The sequence below is a fragment of the Maniola jurtina genome, chromosome 5, assembly GCF_905333055.1.
Source record: "Maniola jurtina chromosome 5, ilManJurt1.1, whole genome shotgun sequence".
In the NCBI taxonomy this organism is placed as follows: Eukaryota; Metazoa; Arthropoda; class Insecta; order Lepidoptera; family Nymphalidae; genus Maniola; species Maniola jurtina.
Genome location: NC_060033.1, coordinates 15,889,169 through 15,908,393, shown reverse-complemented (window position 1 = coordinate 15,908,393; position 19,225 = coordinate 15,889,169). Strand labels below are relative to the sequence as shown.

Below are 19,225 nucleotides of genomic sequence, written 5' to 3'. Positions count from 1 at the left end.
ACGGCAGAGCCGCCGCGCTCAGGTTGTAACTCGGCGGTTGCTCAGTTCCGTAAATCCTAAGATTCCTCACTCTTCCATAATCAAACTTTTGAAATTTTTCCGTTTGCATACTTTGCCCGTATCGCGCCATGTTGTGTGTGGAGGTTCCAGCCGGTACATGTCCAATCATAAGTTGCAACGTTTCGGCAGATATGGACCCTGGATGGAACGAGTCGATCAGACCTACCACCGTTCCGCAAATAGCCTCAGAAGTTCCTCTGAACTTACACAGAAAAGCGAGTGACTCTTGCACGAGTGCACCTTTAGAGAACAGTTCATGATAACCTATCGAAGTCAAAACTCCTTCCAATTTTCTGACACTTTCACATATTTTTCTAAAAATCACCGATTTGCTGTTGGTATGTCTCGTGGCTGGAGCTAGTGCTATCAAAACGTTAACTTTATCACAATATCCAGGTCTTTCCGAGCACATGATGAGGAACGTTCCAGCACCCTGAGAATAGCCGATGTAGTTCAACTTCTCTTCTCCAGTATTTTGTAAAACGTAATCTATGGTAGCGGGAATATCGTACAGTCCGATTTCATCTACAGAAAATTGCCAAAATTTGGAATCTCTATCTGGATCTAACTGGACATGATTTCTGGAATAGTAGTTTCCACGCTGGTTTCCAAGCCACAGATCGTAACAGGCGCTCGCTATCAGATACGCTAATCCTGCATTTGGTCCAGCATTCAGCCATGCATCCGAGCTCTGGATGAGTCCATGCATAAGAATCACTGGAGGACTTTTGAACTGCTGGCATGTCTTGCTTTTTATTCGAAAAATGGTAAGAAGGTAGCCATCTTCCGTTGTCACCGTATGTTGTTCGGATGCAAAACCGTACTGACCACTCAAGGCTGTGAAGTTGAGAAGCGAATCGTTATGGTATCCCAAGGCACGTTTGAGCTCGTTTTCGAAAGGTTCCACTTTAAGTCTTATATTATTTCCAACAATAATCACAACCGATAATAAAACAACGTTAAAAATGACATTTACTTTGGCCGCCATGTTATCAACTAACGCGTGGATGGACGCTATAAAATCTGGTTATCGAAAAAAAAAACATATTATTACTAGTATTAAACAGACACAGTTTAACCGAAATGAACTTAAGAATCATCTCATTAAAGCTGTTAATTATTCTTCGAAATAAAATAAAAAAAACATTTATGTTAAAAAAGCTTACCTATTATGTTATTATTATGTGAGAAGGTCCGAACTGAATCACACGTTTTTAAAATTTTTGTCTGTCTGTCTGTCTGTCTGTCTGTCTGTCTGTCTGTCTGTCTGTCTGTCTGTCTGTCTGTCTGTCTGTTTGAAAAGGCTAATCTTGGGAACGGCTGAACCGATTTTGACGGGATTTTCACAGACAAGTAGAGAATTGACCAGGGCGTAACATAGGCTACTTTTTTAACCGACTTTCAAAAAGGGAGTTGTGTTTTTCTATCTATGTACACCGAAATCTCCGAGATTTCTGAACCGATTTGCGTCATTTCTTTTTTAATCGATAGAGGAACTTTGCGACATTGTTTCATAAAAAATTTGGAGTCCAACTCCTCAATCCTGATGCTGCGGGGGATCTGACCAATCCACGCGGGCGAAGCTGCGGGCATCAGCTAGTTTAAACTATAGAAATGAATCTAACCGCAATTTGTGAGAATTTGGGCATTAGTAAATCCGTAGCTCTAGAAAATAATTAATTGGGCACAAAATTTATTATGTTGCTTAAAAACATTTTCAATACCTTTCAAGCCATTCATAAAATTCTAATACCTTACTTTTCCACGTAAATATAATGCCGTGCGAAAATGACTCTTGTTTTAATAACAGTAAAGTCCATAGAAAGTGTCTTAACACCTGCTATATAGAACCTTTATTACAGAGTAATAAAATGTAAACTTACATCTTGTTGTTCTACAGGCGCGAGGCAAAGCTTTACAAACTAAATTAAACCTTGTCTCGCTTTATTATGGTTTAATTTCATTTGGTTTGTCTACTACGAGTAATACTCTGGAGGAATGAGCATTATTGCCATGAAATAAAGCACACTGACTCCGGCATACTGTTATGGAAACTCGTTTGAACTCTAAACCTCAGAGAAAATTACGCGGAAATTGGATCGCTCCGTGTTACCAAAACAACGTGAATATTGTGATTTTCAGGGAAGTGCAACTTAACTTTAGACCACTGCAATTTAACTTTGCAAAAAGTTTCCGTGACAGATTCGGATGCAACGGGCAGATCGAAGAATCAATGTTGTCGCTCAGCACTCAGTAAAACTGCTGTCTGTCTTTCTGTCCGTGTGTCACACTCACAGGTCTCTAGCTCGTAGACCAAATGAGTTAAAACCCGAATTTTTGCTATTCGGTAATAGAACGTTGACCCAAAATTGAATATTGAATAGAAATTCTATTAAATTATTTTTAAGGCGGCTCTCATTCATAAATAAAATGGGTCAGGTGCGAGTCGGACTCGCACACGTGGGGTTCTGTACTATCGTACAAGAAATAACACTTTTTTATGGCGGTCATTTTGAAATTCTTACCTATTATTTTGTTGTTATAGCGGCAATAGAAATACACATTCTGTGAGAATTTCAACTCTACTTATAAACGGTTCATAAGATGAAGCGTGACAGATAGTGGACGAACGGACAGCGGAGGCTTAGTAGTAGAGTCCTGTTCCCACCCTTCGGGTACGGAACCCTAAAAGATGAATTGAAGTTGATAAAACCACAGAAGACGTCACTCCAATCCGTCGGTGTGCGTTGCGCCTAAGGACGCTCTTAAGCCTTGAGAGTCTTAGAATTCCAGAATGCGGCCGATGGAATTATCCGGGGGGGTAGTAGCCCACAGTTTGAGAAGCTACTCCACTTCATTAATGGGAGCGAATACGACCGGCTGACCCAGTTGCTGCGATCGAAGGGTCAATGACCCCGGTCCACTGAAATGAACGTATATACAAATACACTGGAAGAGGTATTCCATACAAAATGACAGCTATTTTTTGTGCCGATTCCCAAGTGCCAACCGAACGTACTGAAAATTAAAATTTTCACTTTTGTCAAATGGTATTCGCGTTGACACTTTGTATTCATGTACATATTATGTATGTATGTATTTTATTGCACCACAAAACACAAATGACAGGTTACAAAAAAGAAAACTTGAAATGTAGGTACAAAAAGGCGTTCGCTAAATAGCGATCTCTTCCAGACTGTGTTGACAGGTCTCTTCACTAACATTTATTTCGGAGTAGGTACCTATGTACATGCTGCTATCATAGCAAAAACTTGCTTCAAAAACAGGTCAGCAATCGCAGATCCAGCGTACCTACTTGTACCTATTAAGCAGAGGTCTGCGCCCCGGCGCGCGGCCCGAGCCCGACAGGGAATGCGGGCTTGTGATTTTTTATCTCTCGATATTGGAACTTCGTAAATTGTCTGGATTTTATTTTTGGAGTGTTGCGGGCTGCCGGCTATTTTTAGAATAATAAAAAGAAATTAGTTTTCCTTCACCGTCAAAGCAAACTATCTTTTGCTTTAACGGTATCTATTTGATATCTCAAATTGCTTAAAACTCACATAACTCCTAAAAGTTAGAGCCCGGGATCAAACGCCCGACCTCCCGAACACGAGGCCGACGTCTTAACCACGAGGCTATCACCGCATGATATAATACGATGTGATTGCGATCATCATATTGTCAAATGAAATTCGACAGAAAACATTAGCCACTAGACATTAAAATCTTAAAAATAGCGAGTCGGACTCGCACAGGAAGGGTTCCGTACCATCGAACCAGAAATAACACTTGTTTAATATTCATAGCTTCAATTTGAAAAGCTTAGTATTTGTTGTTGTAGCGGTAATAGTTCTGTGAAAATTTCAGGTCTCTATCAATTGTGGTTCACGAGATATAGCCTGCTGACAGACGGGTGGATGGACAGCGGAGTCTTAGTAATAGGGTCCCGTTGGCACCTTTCGGGTACGGACCCCTAAAAAAGCGTAGAAAACATAAGACGTGCAAGAGTTGAAATTTTAAAAATAGATGGAAAGAAGCCTCCGGTATTCAGTCAGCTGACATGACAGAATATAGAAGGTATTTACATATTCTAATGCAGTTTCCACCGGAAATAGAAGCTCCTAGCTCGGAAATAGCTACGAGTAGGCCGCCTGCATCCGTCTGTAGGTATACCTACCAGATTAGTTTATACAATTTCCTACTTGGAAATTTATTGAATAAATCATTCATTCATTGATTGGTGGGCTCGATGTCTGTCTATCAATAGTACCTACACAATACAAATGACATTATACAGTTAGCTTTTACGTTTCGATGTGATTGAAGACAAACCAACAGACAACCACATCATCATGATTAATCCATTACCGGAACTAAGGACGGGCTTCCTCTCAGAATGAGAAAGGCTTAGGACATAGGCAACCACGCTGGCCAAATGCTGATTGGCAACTTCACACCTTTGAGAACATTGAGGAGAACTCACAGACATGCAGGTTTGCTTACGATGTTTTTACTTTGTGCACCATCCCGCGCTCTGGTCACTAAATCCGTACACCAAAGGTTGCCTGTAAGAAATTGCTATAGCAATAAGGCCGTCTGTGCACGCACAATCTAGTATAGTTTCATCTAATGTTTTTTATGTATTTGTTTATGTGTGCAATAAAATTTTCTAAATAAATAAAAAATGTTTTAATTATTGCTTACTAAAACACACATAAGTAGGTAGGTATAGGTAAGTGTATTCTCTAATTTCGAAGGGGGTCAAGTTGTTATCCCTGATCCCTCTTGGTGTACACTTGGCCTAAATAAGACGGCTCCTACACTCAAGTGCTGTCAAGATTGGGTCTTTTTGATAACATAAAAAAGTGGATACTTTCTGTGACACTTTCACTTCAAAAAGTTCATTCCTAACTCCTCTCGACTTTGCTTGCGTGAAATTCGGATAAAGTTATTATTTACCCATGCATACCCAATGATATGTTATGCCCGCGACTTCGCTGCTTGGATTGAAGTTTTCAAAAATCCGGTGGGAACTCTTTGATTTTCCGAAATAAAAAGCAGCCTATGCCCTCGTCGAAATTGATTAAACATATTATTATGGACCTTGAAAAGTCATACTCGCATAATTATAATATTACCTACTTTATATATCGATTTCTAAAGTCGAAATTCCAGTAGCAATTAAGTCTGACTGCAATAGCCTGAAGTATCGAACTGCCTAGATGCAGTTGTTTGTTATTAGCTCTTCTCAGTAGAAATTGTTTTCTGAACGGTGGTAGAGTCATACTACAAGCGGCACAAATTGGCTTACGTGAAATAATTAATATAACTTTTTAAAAGAAGTCAAAAATTTTTATTTATTTTTTAAAAATAAAACCATTTCAATTGTATTCCTAAAGTAACAAATAAAGTGGTTTTTTGCACTGCAGTAAAAAGGAAATGCAGTAGGTATTAAAGAAATTATTTTCATCGGACTGAAAGCAAATAAAAATTGCTCCAATAAAGTTTCCGATAGAAATTAAATTTATCTTGGTAAAGTTTAATTAAACAGTAATTTCTAATCAATTTCTCACTGATCCTAAAAGCTCTCAGAAATGTGATTTATTTCAGATGAACTAGAGAACTGTAAACCAACGATTTGCTGAGTTTTGTTTTTCAATGCTTGTCTATAAACGATTACGGTTTAATAAATTCAAGAACTTTTCAGTAAAATCGGCTTTTCAAACCTTACGAAAACTTACCTAAGTTTTTAGACTAAGCGCGCACTGCGATGCGGATTAAATTTTATTATTTTCTTCTATTCTTTTATCCAATTCAAATTGTTATAGTTTTACATTTAATCATAATTTGATTTTAATTTAGTGTGCCCACCAATAAAATCTCCTTAAATTAAGAACTACCCAATGCATGGTTTTATTAGGTACATACATATCTCCTACATCAATAAATGACATAATATCTATGTCACAGGAAGTATCCTCGTGCCTCTTGTACATTGTTAAAATATTCCACTGCGAATGGAAAACTTTAATAGAATTTTCCAGCAAATTCAATAAGTCTCAATGCTCGGAAATGTAGGAAATATGAGATCGTCGATTAAACCAATGATTTTCCTCATAAAAGTGACTCAATCGAATCAAAGATTGAAGTTTTAGATGTTAAATCAATCTTATTATTAACAGTCGAACAAATCAACTAAAGATTTTTCTTATCTTTTCATATTTGCACCAAAAAAAGTTCGTGAGTATTTCCTTTCATATTCAACTAAGGATTAAACTTGTTTAATGTTGAAAATTGTTTATGAAGTAGATTTTACTTCGTATCAACCCATTGCCGGCCCACTACTGAGGACAGGTTTCCTCGCAGAATAAGAAGGGTTTAGAGTTTAGACCGTAGTCAAGTGCGGATTGGCAGACGTCATACACCTTTGAGGACACTATAAAGAATTCTCAGGCATGAGGTTTCCTCACTATGTTATCCTAAACCGTTGAAACAAGTGATATTCAATTACTTAAAAAACGCACATAACTCTGAATGTTCTAGGTGTGTTCCCGGGATCGAACCCCCGACCTCCTGAATAGGAGGCGGACGTCTTAACCACTAAGCTATCACGGCTTACTTTATACTAGAGGATGCCCGCGGCTTCGCCCGCTTGAATTTGGGTTTTTTTAATCATGTAGGAACTCCTCGATTTTCCGGGATAAAAAGTACCCTATGTCCTTCCCCGGGATGTACCTCAAGTCTGTACCAAATTTCATTAAAATCGGTTCAGCGGTTAGGCCGTGAAAACGTAGCAGACAGACAGACAGACAGACACACTTTTGCATTTATAAAATTAAGTATGGATAATATTATATACTAGCTAGGTGACAATCCTATCTGTTACTAATAGATTTGAACCTAATTACGATCTTTTTAATTTTAGTGCAACCCTGACACTGTTGAGCTATTACGGTTTTAGGAATACCATTAACAATATACTTTATAAATAAGTAGATATCATATTTCAGTTGAATAACAATACATTGTTAACTGAAAACAAGCGATAGATTTTTGATCAAATTAAACCGCTTTACCTCGATTCAAACAGACTACTCAATATTATAAATGTGAAATGTGTCTGTCTGTTTTATTACTTTTCAATCCTAAACCGCTGATACTTACTGAACTGATAGCTTATATGAGATTGCATTCTTTCCAGCGGGAATATAATTTATCTTTGGTCCTAAAGTTTTATCTCACTCTAATTTCCCCAAGGAATATAGAGAAAGATAAAAATAACATAAACGCGGTTGAAATAAAGCTTGTCTCTTCCCTTCTTTTATAAACTTGTAATAGTTTGCTGAGAAAGCCTTACGAATTAATAAATAAAAACTGATCAAGTTCAAAATACGCAAGAACCATGCTAGTAGATAGTTGCTAAAAACTTTGGGTTATTATTAAATAGGTTACTGATTTTTTTTTTTTCAAAAAAGTTTCAAAAAACAATGTAATTTTTTATATTTTTTTAATTTTGACGCAAACAACGCCAAAGGTAAAAGTTGAGTATAATAAACGGTTGTTGAAAGGCAAAGCGTCGGTCGACCAATACATGCTATACAGTATACATGCATGCATACATGTCAAATGCAGCCTCGTTATCAAAGTTTAATTATGGCCACACATTGTGATCGGTTGCGAATATGCTGGACTAAATTGGCTAGTGCATTTGAATTAACTAGCTATTTTAGCCTTTCAATCAGGCCACAAAGAAACAACCGATTAACGTATTTTTTTGCACAAATATTTATAGTGAGGAGAGTGACATTGTTATTATACTTGTCGAAAATCGACGCCAATGTCAACTAAATAAATTCATTAAAGTAAATGAAACTAAACGACGACTAAATTTAGAGTATCTGCATATCTTTCTTTTTAACATTGCTAAACAAATGCTAATTCCTAGGATGATAAATAATAATTATTCCAGGAGTTCATTACTTAGTTACGGCCTGCGTAGACGAGGGACTATTGTCCACGGAGCACAAAAATGGATCCCTAAAAACTGCATCGCATAAGCACACGATGGACTAATTAGTACGGCGGAACACCGTCACAAACAAGTGTAAATTAAAAATTTATAACACCCCCGACAAGTGAAGGTTACAGTAACTAGAAAAGAGCTGATAACTTTCAAACGGCTAAACCGATTTTCTTGGATTATAGCTAAGAACACTCTCGATCAAGCCACCTTTCAAACAAAAAAAAAACTAAATTAAAATCGGTTCATTGGTTTAGGAGCTACGATGCCATAGACAGATACACAGATACACACGTCAAACTTATAACACGCCTCTTTTTGGGTCGGGGGTTAAAAATGAGGGATTTTTGTCCCTCGTCTAACTCGTGTGTGCAAACCTCCTTTATATAAAGCCAAAGCAATATCTACTTATACTTTTAAACTCAGAATATTCAACTACAGTAAATACATGCATGAAAAGTTTGATGAAATAGCTGATCAGCAGAATTTCAGTCGCATGCTCGCATTAAGAGGGCTCTCTCCGTCACTCGTTTCATACAATCGTAGTTCCAATTTCATTTAAATATTAAGCAACCAAAGTCCATGAAATTTTGCAGACATATTCTAGAAACTAATATCTATGTCTGTGATTTCTGTTAAAATATTCGGTTTCAAAGTTACGCGGTCTTAAAAATTTTCATACAAATCTTTGTTAATTTTAAAACTACATATTTTTAGAAAAATCTAAAACACCACAGACACGGATTTTAGTTTCTAGAATATGTCTGCAAAATTTAATGGACTTTGGTTGCTTAATATTCAAATGAAATTGGAACTACGATTGTATGAAACGAGTGACGGAGAGAGCCCTGTTAATGTCCATAGAACCGCGCGCTGGCATGTTGCTGTTAACTAAATATACGAGTTAGATTTCGTTAAAGTTTTGTTTATTTAGGTAGTTTGCTTGTTTTTAACCCCCGACTCAAAAAGAGGGGTGTTATAAGTTTGACGTCTGTATCTGTGTATCTGTCTGTGGCTTCGTAGCTCCTAAACTAATGGACCGATTTTATTTTGTTTTTTTTTTTTGTTTGAAAGGTGGCTTGGTCGAGAGTGTTTTAGCTATAATCCAAGAAAATCGGTTCAGCCGTTTGAAAGTTATCAGCTCTTTTCTAAAATAAAATTACACTGGGGTTCAAAGATTTGTATGTGAATTTTTAAGACCGCGTAACTTTGAAACCGAATATTTTAATGGAAATCTGGAAAATTACAGGCATAAATATTAGTTCCCGGAACGTTTCTACAAAATTCCATTGAGTATGATTGGTTAGTATTCCAATGAGAGACGAACTACGTTTGTATGAAACGAGTGACGGAGAGACCCCTCATAAGTCTGAGCAAAGTCACAGTATACTCTATAGATATTAGTTTCATAATATCATATAGTGAGTGATTCAGCGGCGTGGTTGTAATGGGAATTTCCTGTAAAGTGGAAATTCTCAAATATTTAAATAGCGTGCGTTTACATTCGTGTGAACTGGCCCAGCGAGAATTTATCGCCACTTAAGTTTTTGTCGCCGGCACATTCTTTATTTTAAACGGTTTTAATTTAAAGTACCCTAGAATTCCACGTAGCGGCTCTACGACGACGTAGAGTCTACGTCTACGTAGAGTCTACGTCTACGTGAAAAACGATTAGGTACCACGTAAATACAGGCAAGGTTGTAGTTTTTTTTTTAAATGATTTAATATGATTAAAAGATTTATTTGTTTTTAAAATTGGTCTTTCTACTAATTGTGTTGGGGCCCCTGAATTAAGTTTGCAAGTTGTATCTCAGGTTTTTCCAGCGTAGATTGGGTAATGAAGCTACAGTAATTTGGCGATAAGTTAGAATCTTGGCAACTCGGTTATTTGTTAAAAAATTTAATAAGTAGGTTTGATGCGTTGTTGTTGCCCGATCATTATCATCATGATCAAACCGTCGTCGGCCCACTACTGAGTTGGAATCTCAGAATGAGAAGGATTTAGGCCGTAGTCTGTCACGCTGGCCCAGTGCGGATTTTCAGATTATAAATAATAATAATAATAATAATATAGCCTTTATTTACTGAAATTCCATTCAATTATTACAATTTAATACAATTACTTACTTAACATCTTATATATTTAATATTATAATTAAACAGACTTATCCTATTAAATTATTACAATTCAATCCATTCAATTATTACAATTTAATACAATTATTTACTTAACATTTTATATATTTAATATTATAATTAAACAGACTTATCCTATTAGAAATATTTATTCACATTTATATTTATTTATATATCAGACTTAATATTCTATATCACCACTAGTTTATAATTAATAATTTTCCTTATCTTGTATTTACATATTATTATTTTTTAGATATAATGTACATGTTACTATCTCACATTACTACTAATTTTCTTATTTTAATAGGTAAGTATATACATTTTCCTTCTACATTTGTTTTCAGTACGCCCTTTGGACGAAGGCCTCCTCCAGTCTTTTCCACATTTCTCTGTCTTGGGTCAATCGTTGCCATGTTGCTCCCATAATTTTCACAAAATCATCACTCCATCTAATTCTTTGTCTCCCTCTTGCTCTTTTTCCATCTCTGGGATACCATTCCGTTACTCTTTTTGCCCACCTATCTTGATTTTGTCTGCAAACATGCCCAGCCCATTTCCATTTTAATTTTCTAATTTTTCCTAGTACATCTACTATGTTAGTTTCTGTCCTTAATGTTTTATTTGCTATTCTATCTTTTCTTCTTACATGTAACATACTACGTTCCATTGCACGTTGGCAGATTGCTAGTTTTTGCTCAAGTTTTTGTGTCAGGGCCCAGGTTTGGCTACCATAGGTTAATATAGGCAGTACGCAGCTATCAAATACTTTTTGTTTGCATTTCATCGGCATTTCTTTTGATTTCATTATTTCTTTTAACATCCAGTATCTGTTCCACGCATTTGATGTTCTTCGTTCTACTTTCTTTTTCATCGAATCTTTCGTTGAGACAATTTCTCCGAGATAAATGTATTCATCGACATATTCTATTTCTATATTGTTTGCTTTAATGCATTTCTTGGTTCCGTTTGTCATTGCTTTTGTCTTTTGTATATTCATGTCAAGGCCAACCTTATTGCTTTCAGTTAACAATTCATTTAGCATTTTCTCTAATGCGACAGGGTTCTCGGCGAATAATACTAGATCATCTGCGAATCTCAAATTATTCAGATTATTTCAGATTATAGCAAGTTTTTATTATAAACCTGTTAAGCCTCGATTTACTTTAAATTCCAGCAGGTTTTTACGTACCTAGTTACAATTTTGAACGGACTGTAATGAGCTGTCACGAATCACGCTATCATGTCACGACATTCTGCACGCCACAATCACGACGGCATCAGTGCCACAGCATTAGGCACAGCACACACCGCCAGAACAAAGGCACGGCTTTCTAGATAACTACGTAAATTAAACTTTAAGTTTTTTGTCATAGCGGTGGCGTCGCGCGGCAACTCCAGGCGCGACAGGTACCTACCTATCATCTGTATTTTTTTGCAGTAGGTATATCAATTTGAATGATATATCAATGTACATAAAGCTGAATTTAAGTAATTATCAAAAATGCTCGACTCCACGCCACTCCATCTGTATGCGTTGGCTCCATCGACGCTTGGCTCTCATTAAGGACATCGCACTCGGCCGTAAAATCATCACACCACTGCGCCATATTAACAGTTGAACCGATTTCATGGGTACAGACTACAGAGGTAACTTACACCACGGGGACGGACATACGCTACATTTTATTCCGAAAAAAGAGTTCCCACTTGATTTTTGAAAAACCTAAATCCACGCGGGCGAAGCCGCGGGCATCATCTAGTTTTGAATAAATGACTTTGACTTTGTTGGAACCTTAGGCGCCTCTGGTGGTGTACAATGACCTTTAAGCTCTCTGTTATGCTATCGCAAAACACTTACCTACATAGTTTGTTAAATTCGCAGATCGCGTGTGTAACCGTCATAAATCCCATCGCCAGTTAGTTTTTAACTGTTATGGCACACAGTATTTCCTTTGTTTTGAGTTTAAACTAGCCAACAGGTAACCTGATAAACTGTGGGGCGGATCACTTTTTTAGCGGGGGAAACAAACTTGCTATGAATATTATACTAAGTTTTGTATTTTTTCATCTTCTTGCACAAACTAGTCGGTATCTACCATTTTTCGTATAAAATGCAGCTTATGTAACCCGGACCATAACAACGAGTCTATTGACACCGCATTCATCATAATCGTCGAAGCAATTAAGGCGCTACGGTGGAACACATAAATACAAACCTACATACATCATACAGAGTAGGTATAGAGAATCCAACATTCAACACAAACGCTCCTCCAAACGAGGTCATAGGTTTTCTTATTTCTATAACCAACCTCTTCTAAAAGAGATCACTTTTCAATTAAATGTTCCATTCATGTGGTGTATAGAACTGACCCAGTGGTCTGAAAAATTACATTTTTGATGAGCTGTCAATACGAGTGAATGGGCCTCGCGAACCCAACTGCACATTAGTAGGTCACTCGTGGAACCTGGGGTTAGTCGATATTTAGCACCCGGAAGTGTGTGATACATAGTTAAAAACTTTTTGATTGAACTTCAAAGTGCAGTGGAAGTTGGATGGTGCAACCCACTTTGCTTTTTTATTGGCGGTCAAAGTTTAATGTCACGTTTTTCAATTTGTCAATTTCGAGCTGCAAGACATTTTGCTGCCATGGTTCGAAAAACCAACCAAACTATTCATTCAGGGAATTTACCTAACACTAGGTTTTGGACCTAGTTTTTAGGGTTTCGTAGCTCAAAAGTAAAACGGAACCCTTATAGGGTCATTTTGTTGTCTGTCTGTCCGTCTGTTCGTCTGTCCGTCTGTCGTGTCTGTCAAGAAAACCTATGGGGTAGGTACTTTCCCTTGAATTTGTGTTGACATCACAAAAAAACAATTTTCAAAGTAAGTTAACGTTGAAAATTGATTTTTTGGAAGGGCTGTACCTATACATTCTAGAACAGATTTTTATTTACTTTTATGCAAAATAGTTTTTATTTATCGTGCAAAATGTCAGAAAGAATACCCGAGTACGGAATCCTCGGTGCATGAATCTGTCTCGCACTTGGCCAATTTTTTTAACATTTACATACCCTATATTATACTCTTTTACTCAGTACCTAGAAGCACCCCATCCAAGTGCGATAAGCGCGCAAACTAAGTACCTAGTAGGAAGTACAAAACCCAGTGGATGCGAGTTAGCAAGTTTGAAGACAAATTACGAGGAAATTCTCAACTTTAGCTCAGAAGCGAAGTTTTATAATCTCATTATAATTTATAATACGGATTTACATACACGATATTTCTAAAGCTTAATAACTTAAGACAATTAAGGTCTAAACTCCTCCAACAACTGAATTTCGTCATAATCTGTTGAACTAGCAGACAGACAGACACACTTTAGCATTTATAATGGATGATATGGATTTGTATAAAAGAAGAATTACTGCTACGTATGACTCAAGTCGTTAGGTCAAAAAACTTGAATGTAAGTTTATATTTTAAAATATAAACTTACATTATTTTATAAAAATCCCGTGGGAACTCTTTGATTTTTCGAGATTAAAAGTAGCCTATGTGTTAGTCCAAGGTATAATCTAACTCAAATCCAAATTTCAGTCAAATTCATCCAGTGTTTTTTGTGTAAAAGAGCCTAAGAAACATACAAACATATACACAAACTTTTACCTTTGTAATGTTAGTGTGATGTGATATTTGCATGAAACAGAAATTCAGAAAAGAAAGTAAAATTGACAAAAAGGACTTTTAAAAAGAAGGTTAATTTCGATCTAGATTCCTTATCGCGATTCACGCAAATAAGGTTAACAGTCGGTAAACACATAAAAAATTGTAATAGCCCATTCCCGGTTATCGTAGCCCACTATCTTATTGCTGACGTAAAAGTTTATAGTACAAGTAAATGCTCCGCGTCTCAGTTAACGGCAGTTTATAGATGGTCGTATATCACAAGACGAGGCGCAAGAACCATCTCCATCATGATCAACCCATAGCCGGCACACTACAGATCACGACATTTTTTTTAAAGCGAGCAAACGAGCAGGCGGGTCACCTGATGTTAAGTTATTACTGTTCGCCCATTAACATTTGCTGCACCAGAAGAACCGCCGATGCCTTGCCGGCATTTCAGGAATTTGTTATTCCTCCCCTTGAGTTCCCCATGTTGTAACCTAGTAGGAACACCGCCGATGGGAGTTGATTCCACAGTTTGCATGTGTGTGGAAAAAAGGATCCGGCACAACGGGCGGTTGAAGTGCACCTGGCACCCAGGTGGTGAGGGTGAAATAGCTAACGGTGGCGTGCGGTGCGGTTTTAGAAAAAGGAGGGTGGAATCAGGTCAAACAGCTCTTCAAAGCACTCCTCTGAAAACCACCACGCTGGGCAAATGCGGGTTAGCAGACTTCACACATCTTTGAGAATATTATGGAGCTCATAAAAGCGCTGCTCCTCAGTTTGCGAAGCTTCGCCAAATATAATACAACCGACTCAGTTTACTGCATCGTAAACTAGCGCACGTGCGGCACACAATAAAGGAGTACGAGATTAAGCTAGGTATATAATTTAAACTGACTGACTGTTACCCCCACTATAAAGCTAACGCGTGCCTGAAACGGTATGGCAGGACGTCTAGTCATATTGAACGTGCGTAAACTATTTTTAACCGACTTCAAAAAAAGAGGAGGTTCCCAATTCGACTGTTTGTTTTTTTTGTATGTTTGTTACGCGATTACCAATTATGAACCGATTTTGATGATTCTTTTTTGTTTGGTAGGTCATACTTCCGAGGTAGCCCCATTTTAATTTGGTGAAGATCTAATTAAAATCTTCAAAAAGAACGGAACTCCTCAATGGATAAGTTTAGTTTGGATCAGTTTAGCTAAGAGCTGGGACACACCAAACGCGTATGCAACACGTACACGTGATCACGCGCGTAGTGACGCGCGTGAATCCATAGCCATGACAGCACACATTACGTCTACGCGAACGTTCACGTCACGCAAGCTGTATGCCATATCTCATACAGTTCCATACATTACAACGTCATGGTACGCGCTACGTCTACGCTTACGTGCTGCATACGCGTTTGGTGTGTCCCGGCTTTGTAAACAGTAAGGTTTTAACCAGGAATAGCATATTTTAATACTTGGCCACTTAATATTGATTTTTTTTAAATATGAAAACCAACTTTGTCAGTAACCACAAATACTAGAAATTTTAAAATGATTTAATTTATTCCCGAACATAATATTATGTACCCATACAAGAGTTAATTAATATAGTTCTATAATTATATTTTTTGGAGTCGGTGCCAATGAGGTGCCAATGTGGAGGCCCAAAACAATATGAAGAAAAAACGATTCGTGTGGCTTATAAGTGGCACCACTCTGCCGGTGCGATGCGCCTTAGCAACTGGAAACACAATAATAAGCTGACCGCTGTCGTGCAATAAAAGAAAATGTCTGAATTAACGTGGAAGTTTATGTGTCATGGATCATTTGTGCCAACTGTTAACTTTCCGAAACTAGGTAGGTATACCTAAGCTAGTTTATTAATATGTTCTAAATCAAATTAAAAAGCAGTGATAGCCTAGTCGCTAAGACATCGGCTTTTCCTGTTTGGGAGGTCGGGTGTTCTATCCCGGGTAGGTACGCACATAACCTTTCGGAGTTATACGTGGGTTTATTCAAATAATACTTGCAACGGTGAAGGAAACATCTCGAGTAAACGTGGACGCTTGAAAGTTCTGCATAATTCAATTTCTAATTCAAAATATTTTTATTCAATTAGACTTTTACAAGTTCTTTTGAATCGTCAAAAGCATCTACCACTGGTTCGGAATGCCTTTCCTACCGAGAAGAACCAGCAAGAAACTCGGCGGTTGCTCTTTTCAAAGATGTTTTCAAAAGTATGTGAAGATCGCCAATCCGTACTTCGCCAGCTTGGTGGACTATGCTCTAAAGGAGGTATCATTAGAATCCTACATCATCCCCAATTAACAGAGGCAGTAATTTTTTTTTTGAAAAAAAAAATTAGCGACTGTATGGTGTCTATTCTTTAATTATTTTGATTTTTTAATTTATAACACCCCCGACGATCCAAAGTACATATTTGAGTTTTCATCATTTTCAAATAAATAATTATGTATTTAGGCAACGTCCATCTTGACAGCTTGACATTTGTCTATTGACATAATATTATGAACCTAACGGTTATCTAACCTTCTTTTCTACAAGAAAACTAGAAAAGAGCTCATAACTCTTAAACGGCTGAACCAATTTTTTTAGATTATAGCTAAGAACACTCTCGATCAAGCCACCTTTCAAACAAAAAAAACTAAATTAAAATCGGTTCATTCGTTTAGGCGCTACGATGCCACAGACAGATACACAGATACACAGATACACAGATACACAGATACACAGACACACAGATACACAGATACACACGTCAAACTTATAACACCCCTCTTTTTGGGTCGGGGGTTAAAAATATTAAACAGGGAAAAATTTGCGTTTTTATGCGACATCCACAGTGCAAATTATATTTGAGAAAATCTCTCAGTGCGGTTGAAGGATTTCACCTTTTTATTCGTTTGCTTTTTATTATGCTCGAACATAATAAAACGCAAACGAATAAAAACCTATTGGAGAGCCCTCCAGGTTTATGGTGAATTCCGGTACTCGGAAGAGGGCTCTACCTTGCGCTAATGGATTGCTTTTATAATACCTATTCAACGAGGTCCCACTTAAGGGGGTATGCAAAAATTTTTTTTTTACCGAAAATCAGGGATTTTTTCAAAGTAAGTAATGTATCAACTCTTGCATGAAATGTAGTAAAAGAAATTTTGTCCTAAATGAGTTTTTTATAATCAAGATAGCGTCAAAAATTATGGCTTTGTCTTAATTCTAGATTTCATCTTGCAGGGTCTATAAAATAAATATATAAAATAAAATAATGTAGCGGTAAAAAATGACAGTGACACAGAAAGAGAAAAGATGGCCAAAGTGACGAATGGACAGACAGACTGGATGAAACTATAAGGATTCCGTGTTTATCAAATGCTAAAAATTAAAAAAATAAACGAATGAAAACCTAAATGGAGGGCTCTCACAGACTTATGGTTTAAGTCCGCTCTTCGCTCGCATCGCGTCAAACCGCGAATATCGCGAAATAATATAAGTGTGAATGGTGTCGATGCATCGATTTCAATAGCATTTTTGTATCTGCGACATAATGTGATAAATTATTACACTAGATACGTAGTTACAAGAGGCCCGTCTCAGATGGTACGGTCATGTAGCACCGAAACCACGAGATTTGTAGGTAAGAGAAATTATTTGTCTCCTGAGGTCATTTTGGCACCATTGCAAATCACACAATAAGCCCTAAGTTATCAACAAAGCAATAGTGCCAACATATCTGCAGGGGACAAGTTGTAGAACAGTTTATAATTACTATTTAACGAAGTTCGTGACAAAGGGACTGTCACAGACATCCACACTAATGTTTCGCGGCGTTCGCGGGCTATCACGGCTTGAGTGTAGAGCGGGCATAAAATCTGGCATTGGCGAGGGGGCGCTCTACCTGGCGCTAATGGATTGCTTTTATAAAGCCTTTTATTTAAAAGCTTTGATGATAGCTATTGTTTTATCACGTTTTACCGTGCCTATCACGGTTATCATACAACGTCATAATCAACTTGGAAATTATTGACGTTAATGAGTTAAATGGGAAGTATTTCGGTATTGTTACGTTGATAGAACAATATTAAAATAAATAATATGCCAAACGACAGAAAAATTACATTGTACGGGAGCTGTGTCTGTGTGCTCGACCGTACCAATAGGGAAATTTCCCAACCGAGCGGTGTTGTGCTCGGTAGCGCCAGCTGGGCCGACGGTTATGCGTTGAAACTTCTATATATAGTGCAATTTGGTAAACGCTCTGTCCATGCGATTGAAAGTTGCGTGTTTCTCCTTGTATTCCAATTAAGTTACCCGTGCTGCCATCTAGGCGTAGGTCGTGAGTTATCAGGCTGGGGTTCGTGTTTCGAGCGTTGTTGATTGATTGAGTTTAGAAGCGACATCTTCTTGCGAATGTGGCAACCGCTACAACATATTTTAGCGTTTAATAAGAGCTGAATCAGTCGGGCTTAAGTTAATTTTATCTTGTTAGTATATTATGTATTGATCACACAGATAAATTCTAACCTACCTAAAAAGTCGTTAAATGCAAAAAATATTATTTGATTACGGCAAAAAACGTGGATATTTTCAAAAACTAATGTTTCTAAAATAATAATGCTACGTAGGTGGACCCTACTTACGTAGCATTATTTTCTTGTATTTTTATTGTAAGGTTTTCAGTTAGTTTTTTTTAGTTTGGTCTTACATATTTACTTTCTTTTTTAGAATGATTAGTTTTTGAAAATTTCCACGTTTTTTGCCGATAGGTCGTTAAAAAGGGCAAAAAAATTTTTTTGCACTTTAAACGACTTCTTAGGTAAAGGATAACAGATCAATGAACTCTCGTTCTTTCGTTTGTACCACATGATTAAACAATTCTGGAAACTCTCGCTCTGCTGAAATTATGTAAATGCCTGAACTCTTCAATATTCATGCGGCTGTGATGAGCGGCTCTCCCGCGCCCACTCTCAGATTGAATATTAATGTGCTAATTTCTTAAAATAGAACAATCTTTTGAAAAGTGGGTAGCCATTTTGAACACCTGTTCATAATTGACATTTTGAGAAAGAGGTCACTTTGTGAAAGCAATAGTTTTGAAACCGGATGATTAATGTTATTCTTTGTTCGGAACAATTAATTTTTAAAAAAAGTCGCCTAGTTAGCAAAGTAGTTATTCTGAACAAATAGAAATTTTCAAAAGGTGATCATTTTGGAATGTTATATATGTATGAATTGTATAAGTTGATCAAGTTAACATTATTATAGAAAGTGGATAGTATGGGAAAGAGTGATACTGAACAAATAAAATTTTTGATAAAG

General features: G+C 37.1%; 1 protein-coding gene and 1 long non-coding RNA gene across 2 annotated transcripts in view; one reads left to right on the top strand and one right to left on the bottom strand.

Annotated features, from left to right (window-relative positions):
* Nucleotides 1-19,225, top strand: part of LOC123865020 — a 191,027-nt gene that overhangs the window by 145,019 nt on the left and 26,783 nt on the right. The window lies entirely within an intron of this gene.
* On the bottom strand, nt 344-18,557 carry LOC123865131. Its single transcript, XR_006795914.1, has 4 exons — nt 18,547-18,557; nt 11,142-11,146; nt 10,555-10,813; nt 344-353 (listed from the first exon to the last, which is right to left on the bottom strand). It is a non-coding gene; the product is annotated as an uncharacterized LOC123865131 (long non-coding RNA).